General features: G+C 47.4%; 1 pseudogene; it reads left to right on the plus strand.

The window, feature by feature from the left end:
* The first annotated feature begins 638 nt into the window (after window positions 1-638).
* Window positions 639-2,084, plus strand: LOC147986774 (amino acid permease 6 pseudogene; annotated as a pseudogene).
* The last annotated feature ends 7,360 nt before the right edge of the window (window positions 2,085-9,444 follow it).

Genomic DNA, 9,444 nt, shown 5'->3' on the forward strand with positions numbered 1-9,444 from the left:
GAAGAGCCGGCGATGATTTGAGGGTTGGTGGGCACATATCTATGACGGGTTCAGCGCTGCTCACCGTCGCTCTCTTCCTGACGCGGCCGCCTGCGACGACTCAATTTTTGAGCAAGTGAGGAACGCATGGTACTCAAGGAAGGAGACGATGGAGGATTCAACGGTGCAGAGACGCCAATCGTACGCACGCGCGGCGACCGGCCGAAATTTGGGCGGGTCGACCGGCGCCTAGAATACTACAAATAGGATTAGGCTTTGTGCTCGTAACAACTTGCTCCATCTTTGTTTTTCTCATCAGTCTTCCAATTTTTTTATTGCAAAGAAAATCTTTTTTATCGAACTGGCAAAGAAAATCTTTCATGTAACGAAGAAATAAAAAGGCAAACATAATGGGAAAAAGGACAGGTTACGTATGTGTCACATGGACATGTAACTGCGTGCAGCCGACCACCGCCGTCGAGGGCAGTTGCGTGCTTCAGAGTTAAGAAGATGAGGCCCGGGAACAAATCAAATCCGATCCGAGTCGGTTTAGGCAATTTGATCGACCGAAGACGGAACACGGAGTAATCATCCTGCTGTTATAAGATGCTGCCCGGTGCGCGCATCGCTACTCCCCCAGACGGGTTGAAGCGCGCGAGATGGCCCTAGCAGACGTCGATGTCGAGATCGGGGGACTGCCGGCGGAGCAGAGTCTGCGGATCACCGGCGACGGTTCCGTCGACGACGACGGCAAGCCGAGGAGAACGGGAACGGTATGGACTGCGAGCGCGCACATCATAACGGCGGTGATCGGCTCCGGCGTGCTGTCCCTGCCCTGGTCCATGGCGCAGCTCGGCTGGGTCGCCGGGCCGGCCATGCTCGTCGTCTTCGCCGGCGTCACGTACTACACCTCCGTGCTCCTCACCGACTGCTACCGCAGCGGGGACGCCGTCGCCGGGAAGAGGAACTACACCTACATGGAGGCCGTCGAGTCCTACCTAGGCAGCGGGCAAGTGTGGTTCTGCGGCCTCTGCCAGTACGTTAACCTCGTCGGAACCGCAATCGGGTACACCATCACGGCGTCGACCAGCGCCGCCGCTCTGTACAAGGCCAACTGCTTCCACAAGGGCGGCCACTCTGCCGACTGCGGCGTGTACACCACCATGTACATGGTCGTGTTCGGGGTCTCCCAGGTCGTCTTCTCCCAGCTCCCCAACCTCCACGGGATGGCGTGGCTGTCGATCCTCGCCGCGGTCATGTCCTTCTCCTACTCCACGATCGGCGTTGGGCTCTCCTTGGCGCAGACCATATCAGGCCCTACCGGCAAGACGACCATGGGTGGCACTGCCATTGGGGTAGACGTTGCAAGTTCGGCGCAGAAGATATGGCTGACACTGCAAGCGCTCGGCAACATCGCATTCGCCTACTCGTACTCCATGGTCCTCATAGAAATCCAGGACACGGTGAAGGCGCCTCCGGCCGAGAACAAGACGATGAGGAAGGCGAACCTCATGGGGGTCTCCACCACCACGGCCTTCTACATGCTCTGCGGCTGCCTGGGCTACGCCGCCTTCGGCAACGCGGCGCCCGGGAACATGCTCACCGGCTTCGGCTTCTACGAGCCCTTCTGGCTTATCGACTTCGCCAACGTCTGCATCGTCGTGCACCTCGTCGGCGCCTACCAGGTCTACTGCCAGCCCATCTACGCGGCCGTGGAGAGCTGGGCCGCGGCACGGTGGCCGGAATCGGACTTCGTCGTCCGCCGGTACCATCCCTTCGGTGCCGGCAAGTTCAGCATCAACATGTTCAGGCTGGCGTGGAGGACGGCGTTCGTCGTCGTGAGCACAGTGCTTGCCATCTTGCTGCCCTTCTTCAACGACATCCTTGGCCTCCTCGGCGCGCTCGGGTTCTGGCCGCTCACCGTGTACTTGCCCGTGGAGATGTACATCCGGCAGAGCAAAGTGAAGAGGTCCTCGTGGAAGTGGGTGGCGCTGCAGAGCCTGAGCTTCGTGTGTTTCGCGGTGACGGTGGGCGTGACTGTGGCGTCCGTGCAGGGGATCACCCAATCGCTCAAAAACTATGTGCCGTTCAAGACCAAGTTGTGAACAGATCGAAGTGCTTAGTTTTTCGATAAAAAAAAGCTTTGTTAACTTCTTTTTTTGTGTGCAAAGCCTTCTCTGGAAAACTTGTTGTTTGTGCATTTGTGCGTTTCATATGAAGCATTTAGATAAACCGAGAAAAGGATATTTACTTTTTTCTAATCATGCAGGAGAAATGCATGTGTAATATTAAAACTTCGATAAACCTAGACGCACGGAAGATTACGGTGTTGGAATTATGTGTCCTGCAACTATATTCAAATTATTAGGAATTACTAAATATTCGGAATACCTCATTATGGAATGATATACATGTATTTGTGCATGGAATTACTTTACATGATTATCGTGGAATTATCACTTGTTGGAATGTACTTAAGTAAAATATGCTTAAAGAAGCTGGTCGATTATCAGTGGGATACAATATATTGTTTATATTGGAAAGACTACCCGGATACACTGATGACTGGAAGGAGCTAGATCATATAGTTAGATTACAACCGTAATATTGATCTCCGTAATTAAAGGAATTTACACTTTATTATGACGCGTTGCTCACAAACGCGTGCTCCGGGACATAACGGGTAGAATCTGTTAACAGACAAATATGATCGTGGTTGGTAATTTGATCTGGACTCTATCCCGGAAACTAGTGGAAAAGACTAGGAATCTTATATTTGTATAAGTGGTGGACTCTTTGAAAAGACAGTATAAGAAGGTCCCTACCCCATACTCTCAGATATCACTAGTAGAAAAAGGGGCAAAGGTCCAGGCCGGGTCAGCCCATAATTAGTCCCGGTTCAGTCCAGAACCGGGGTCAATGGGGGCATTGGACCCGGTTCGTGAGCCCAGGGGGCCGGCCGGGCCACGTGGGCCATTGGTCCCATTTCGTCTGGACCTTTTGGTCCCGGTTGGGGGGACGAACCGGGACCAATGGGCCTCGCTCCTGGCCCCCTTTGGTCCCGGTTCAAGCCACCAACCGGGACCAATGAGGTGCCTATATATACCCTCTCGCGTAAGAGCAGAGCACACTGCTCTGTTTTTTCTTGCCGAGGGGGAGAGGGCTTGGTGGTGCTCTAGCTCACCTCCTATGCACACAAGGTGTTTGATGGAATGCCCGAGCCACACTACTTAAGCTTTCTCCTCTCCAAGCTCGATCTCCAAACTCCATTTTCCTTAATATTTGTCTAGGTTTAGCGGTCCGTCACGCACCGTCCCCGTCTTCACCGCCGTCGATCACCCGCGCCGAGCTCATCGCCGGCACCACCGTGGTGAGCCTCTTGTTCTTATCTTCTTTCTGAAAGGAAAAAATATTCTTACTTGTATGTTTACATAGATACTTGTATTATTTTCTTACTTTTATTATTGCATCTTATATAGTGCGATGGTTTTGGTATCCACCCCCGCCGGCCCTCGTCCTGTCTATGATTCGGATGTCGTATATATATTATCTTTATAACTATTGGTTCATTTATTGTTTATGAAAATTATGCCGACCAACGTGACATAGATTTTATTTATGTAGGATGTATGTGAATCGAAAATTCCAACCGACCCTATTGTCGAGAGGTTAAATTTAGTTGAAGAAGAAAACAATTTGTTGAAGGAAAAAATTAAAAAAATTGAGGAGGAGAAGATGATATTGGAGTTGCATGTTGCGGATGTCGTCGATGATCACAAGATCAAGATGGATGCAGTGCGCTTGAAGATTAGAAAGATTAGAAAATATGCCATTCATACCGAGGCTTGGTATCATTATGCCGTTGGATCAATTGTTACCTTGGTTGCAATTATGATCACATTTGTTTTCACATTGAAATGTTTTACATAGTTTCAATGTATGGTTTAATTAATTAGATGCTCTGGAGAGCTATATGTTGTTAGATGAGAACTATGTATGTACTTTGGTTTTAATGTGATGATGAATTTCTATTAATTTGGACACTTAATTATATATAATGCACGCAGATGAACCGGCAATGGATGTACGGTGATAGACACACCTCCGAGTACATTAAGGGCGTGCATGAGTTTCTCGATGCGGCTGAGGCAAACAAGCAGAATGGTTTTATGTGTTGTCCATGCATTGAATGTGGGAATACGAGGTCTTACTCTAACCGGAAAATCCTTCACTCCCACCTGCTTTACAAGAGTTTCATGCCACACTATAATGTTTGGACGGGGCACGGAGAAATAGGGGTTATGATGGAAGACGGCGAAGAAGAAGAGTACGATGACAACTATGTGCCCCCTGAATACGGTGATGCTGCAATGGGGGGAGCTGGTGAAGATCAAGAGGAACCAGATGATGTGCCCAATGATGCTGCAACGGGTGAAGCTGCTGAAGATTAAGAGGAACCAGACGATGTGCCCGATGATGATGATCTCCGCCGGGTCATTGTCGATGCAAGGACGCAATGCGAAAGTCAAAAGCAGAAGCTGAAGTTCGATCGCATGTTAGAGGATCACAAAAAAGAGTTGTACCCCAATTGCGAAGATGGCAACACAAAGCTCGGTACCGTACTGGAATTGCTGCGGTGGAAGGCGGAGAATGTTGTGGCTGACAAAGGATTTGAGAAACTACTGAAAATATTGAAGAAGAAGCTTCCAAAGGATAACGAATTGCCCGACAGTACATACGCAGCAAAGAAGGTCGTATGCCCTCTAGGATTGGAGGTGGAGAAGATACATGCATGCCCTAATGACTGCATCCTCTACCGCGGTGCATACAAGGATCTGAACGCATGCCCGGTATGCGGTGCATTGCGATATAAGATCAGACGAGATGACCCTGGTGATGTTGAGGCGAGCCCCCCAGGAAGAGGGTTCCTGCGAAGGTGATGTGGTATGCTCCTATAATACCACGGTTGAAACATCTGTTCAGAAACGAAGAGCATGCCAAGTTGATGCGATGGCACAGTGAGGACTGTAAGAAAGACGGGAAGTTGAGAGCACCCGCTGACGGGTCGCAGTGGAGAAAAATCAAGAGAAAGTACTGGGATGACTTTGCAAAGGACCCAAAGAACGTATGGTTTGCTTTAAGCGCGGATGGCATTAACCCTTTCGGGGAGCAGAGCAGCAATCACAACACCTGGCCCATGACTCTATGTATGTATAACCTTCCTCCTTGGATGTGCATGAAGCGGAAGTTCATTATGATGCCAGTTCTCATCCAAGGCCCTAAGAAACCCGGCAACGACATTGATGTGTACCTAAGGCCATTAATTGAAGAACTTTTACAACTGTGGAATGGAAACGGTGTACGTACGTGGGATGAGCACAGACAAGAGGAATTTAACCTAAAGGCGTTGCTGTTCATGACCATCAACGATTGGCCCGCTCTCAGTAATCTTTCAGGACAGACAAATAAAGGATACCACGCATGCACGCACTGGATACCACGCATGCACGCACTATTTAGATGACACGGAAAGTATATACCTGGACAAATGCAGGAAGAATGTGTACCTGGGCCATCGTCGATTTCTTCCGACCAACCATCAATGTCTAAAGAAAGGTAAGCATTTCAAAGGCGAGGCAGATCACCGGAAGAAGCCCGCCATGCGTACCGGTGATCACGTACTTGCTATGGTCAATGATTTACACGTAATATTTGGAAAGGGTCTCGATGGACTAGCTGTTCTGAATGACGCTGAGGGACACGCACCCATGTGGAAGAAGAAATCTATATTTTGGGACCTACCCTACTGGAAAGACCTAGAGGTCCGCTCTTCAATCGACGTGATGCACGTGACGAAGAACCTTTGCGTGAACCCGCTAGGCTTCTTGGGCGTGTATGGGAAGACAAAAGATACACCTGAGGCACGGGAGGACCTACAACGTTTGCACGAAAAAGACGGCATGCCTCCAAAGCAGTATACAGGTCCTGCCAGCTATGCTCTTACGAAAGCAGAGAAAGAAATCTTCTTTGAATGCCTGCTCAGTATGAAGGTCACGACTGGCTTCTCGTCGAATATAAAGGGAATAATAAATATGCCAGAGAAAAAGTTTCAGAACCTAAAGTCTCATGACTTCCACGTGATTATGACGCAACTGCTTCCGGTTGCATTGAGGGGGCTTCTATCAGAAAACGTCCGATTAGCCATTGTGAAGCTATGTGCATTCCTCAATGCAATCTCTCAGAAGGTGATCGATCCAGAAATCGTACCAAGGCTAAGGAGTGATGTGGTGCAAGGTCTTGTCAGTTTTGAGCTGGTGTTCCCACCATCCTTCTTCAATATCATGACGCACGCCCTAGTCCATCTAGTCGACGAGATTGTAATTCCGAGGCCCGTATTTCTACACAATATGTTCCCCTTTGAGAGGTTCATGGGAGTCCTAAAGAAATATGTCCGTAACCGCGCTAGGCCAGAAGGAAGCATCTCCATGGGCCATCAAACAGAGGATGTTATCGGGTTTTGTGTTGACTTCATTCCTGGCCTTAAGAAGATAGGTCTCCCTAAATCGCGGTATGAGGGGAGACTGACTGGAAAAGGCACTCTTGAAAGTGACTCAATAATATGTAGAGACGGATATTCTTGGTCTCAAGCACACTACACAGTTCTACAGAACTCTACCTTGGTGACCCCGTATGTCGATGAACACAAGAACAATCTGCGCTCCAAACACCCAGAGCAGCGCGACGGCTGGATTACATGTGAACACATCAAGACTTTCAGCAGTTGGTTGGAAACACGTCTCAGAGGTGACAACACTGTTTATGATGAGCTGTAGTTGTTGTCCAGAGGACCATCTTTGACTGTATTGACTTACAAAGGATACGAGATAAATGTGAATACATTTTACACGATCGCCCAAGATCAAAAAAGCACCAACCAAAACAGCGGTGTCCGCTTTGATGCAGCAACCGAGAGCGGAAAGGACACATATTATGGTTACATAGTGGACATATGGGAACTTGACTACGGACATGATTTTAAGGTCCCTTTGTTTAAGTGCAAATGGGTCAATCTGTCAGGAGGCGGGGTACAGGTAGACCCATAGTACGGAATGACAACAGTGGATCTGAAAAATCTTGGGTACACTGACGAACCGTTCGTCCTAACCAATGATGTGGCACAGGTTATCTATGTGAAGGACATGTCTACCAAACCGAGAAAAAGAAAAGATAAGGAAGTGAATACATCATACGATGAGCCAAAGCGCCACATAGTTCTTTCAGGAAAAAGGGACATCCTGAGAGTGGAGGGCAAGACAGACATGTCTGAAGATTAAGAAAAGTTTCATGAAATTCCTCCCTTCAATGTCAAGGCTGACCCAAGCATCCTGATAAACGATGAAGGTTATCCATGGTTATGGCGCAATAAGCAAATGACACAAGCGAGGAAAAAGTGAAGACTTTCTCCCGCAACTATTATGATGATACCATGCCAACTTTGTAACACACGAGTATACTATGCCAACTTTTTCAGAGTTCATTTGAAAACTATGAATTTAGGTCGAATTTTCTCTATAGGTGCATCTATGTTCATTTTTTTTAGTAAAGTTAATCACAAACTTGTGATTCACACAAATTTCAAAGAATTCAAATTTTAACTATTCAAATTTGAAAATTAATGGCACTAACAGAAAGTTTATAGTTTTTCTAAAACTAATGGCACTAACAGAAAGTTTATAATTTTGCTGACCTAAAAGCAAAAAGAAAAAAAAATAAAGCAAAAAATAAAAGAAAATAAATAATGCAGAAAACAAAACAAAAAATATGGAAAAAAATAAAAATAGCAACAATAAGTATTTTTTTGTAAATAGAAACAAAATAAAATAAATAAAGCAACAAAGATAACAAAAAAAAATTAAAAAAGTGTTTTCAAATTTGAAAACTAATGGCACTAAGAGAAAGTTTATAATTTTTCTAAAACTAAAAGCAAAAAGAATTAAATAATAAAGCAAAAAACAAAAGAAAATAAATAATGCAGAAAACAAAACAAAAAAACTGGAAAAAATAGCAACAATAAGTATTTTGTTGTAAGTAGAAACAAAATAAAATAAATAAAGCAACAAAGAAAAAAACAAAGAAAGTGTTTTCAAATTTGAAAACTAATGGCACTAACAGAAAGTTCATAATTTTTCTAAAACTAAAAGCAAAAAAGTATTAAAAAATAAAGCAAAAAACAAAAGAAAATAAATAATGCAGAAAACAAAACAAAAAAACTAGAAAAAATAGCAACAATAAGTATTTTGTTGTAAGTAGAAACAAAATAAAATAAATAAAGCAACAAAGAAAAAAAGTGCCACCTACTGGGCCCCCACGGCCTGAATACGACTAGAAACCCTACCATGGGCTTGGATTCAGGCCCGCAGGAGGCCCAATAGGCCCACAGACACACAACGCAGGGTTAGGTCCGAAAGCCTGCATTTGAGAGGAGCTCGAGAGGGAAGGCGCAATAGCCCTTATAAACCACTCTCGAGCTCTCTCAGCTAGCGAGGTGGGACTAAAGTTTTGGCGCGGGGCAGCACAAGGCCTTTGGTCCCGGTTGATGGCACCAACCGGGACTAAAGGGGGCATTGGTCCCGGTTCATGGCACAAACCGGGACCAATGCCCCCCTTTAGTCCCGGTTGGTGCCACCAACCGGGACCAAAGGCCGCCGCTTCCCACCCTTTGGGCTGCTGAAAGGAGGCGTTTGGTCCCGGTTGGTGGCACCAACCGGGACTAAAGGGGGCATTGGTCCCGGTTTGAGCCACGAACCGGGACCAATGCCTTTGCTATATAAGCAACACTTGGGAAATTTTCAGATTTCCCTTGCGAGTTGCCCCCGACGACGCCGACCTCCTCAACGCCGCCAGGCTGCCCCGACGCCGCCCGCCGCCCCCGCCGTCGCCGTCGCCCGCGCCCGTCGTCGCCGTCGCCCGCGCCCGTCGTCGCCGTCGCCCGTGCCCGTCGTCGCCGTCGCCCGCGCCCGTCGCCGGCCGTCGCCCGCGCCCGTCGTCGCCGTCGCCCGCGCCCTCGCCGGCCGTCGCCTGCGCCCATCGTTGCCCGCGTCCTCGCCGGCCGTCGCCCACGCCCGTCGTCGCTGTCGCCCACGCCCGTCGTCGCTGTCGCCCGCGCCCTCGTCACCCGTTCCCTCGCCGGCCGTCCCCTGCCCCGACGCGTCGCCGTCTCTGTGAGCACCACGCGTCTGCCGCCCCTGCCGCCGCCGTGTAATTTTTTTAATTATACATGCTTTTTTTACATGTTTTTAGATTTTCACATATATATGTATGTATGTATTTTTTAGATATATGTTTTTTATGTATGTTCATAGATGTTTTTTTGATGTATGTTCATATATGTATCTATTTTTTCAATTGTAATGATGTTTTAAAAATACATATATGCAAAAGTTAGATTTTTAATTAGAAAAGTTT

This window comes from Triticum urartu, chromosome 2A, assembly GCF_056163025.1.
Source record: "Triticum urartu cultivar PI428250 chromosome 2A, HENAU_Tu73, whole genome shotgun sequence".
NCBI lineage: Eukaryota > Viridiplantae > Streptophyta > Magnoliopsida > Poales > Poaceae > Triticum > Triticum urartu.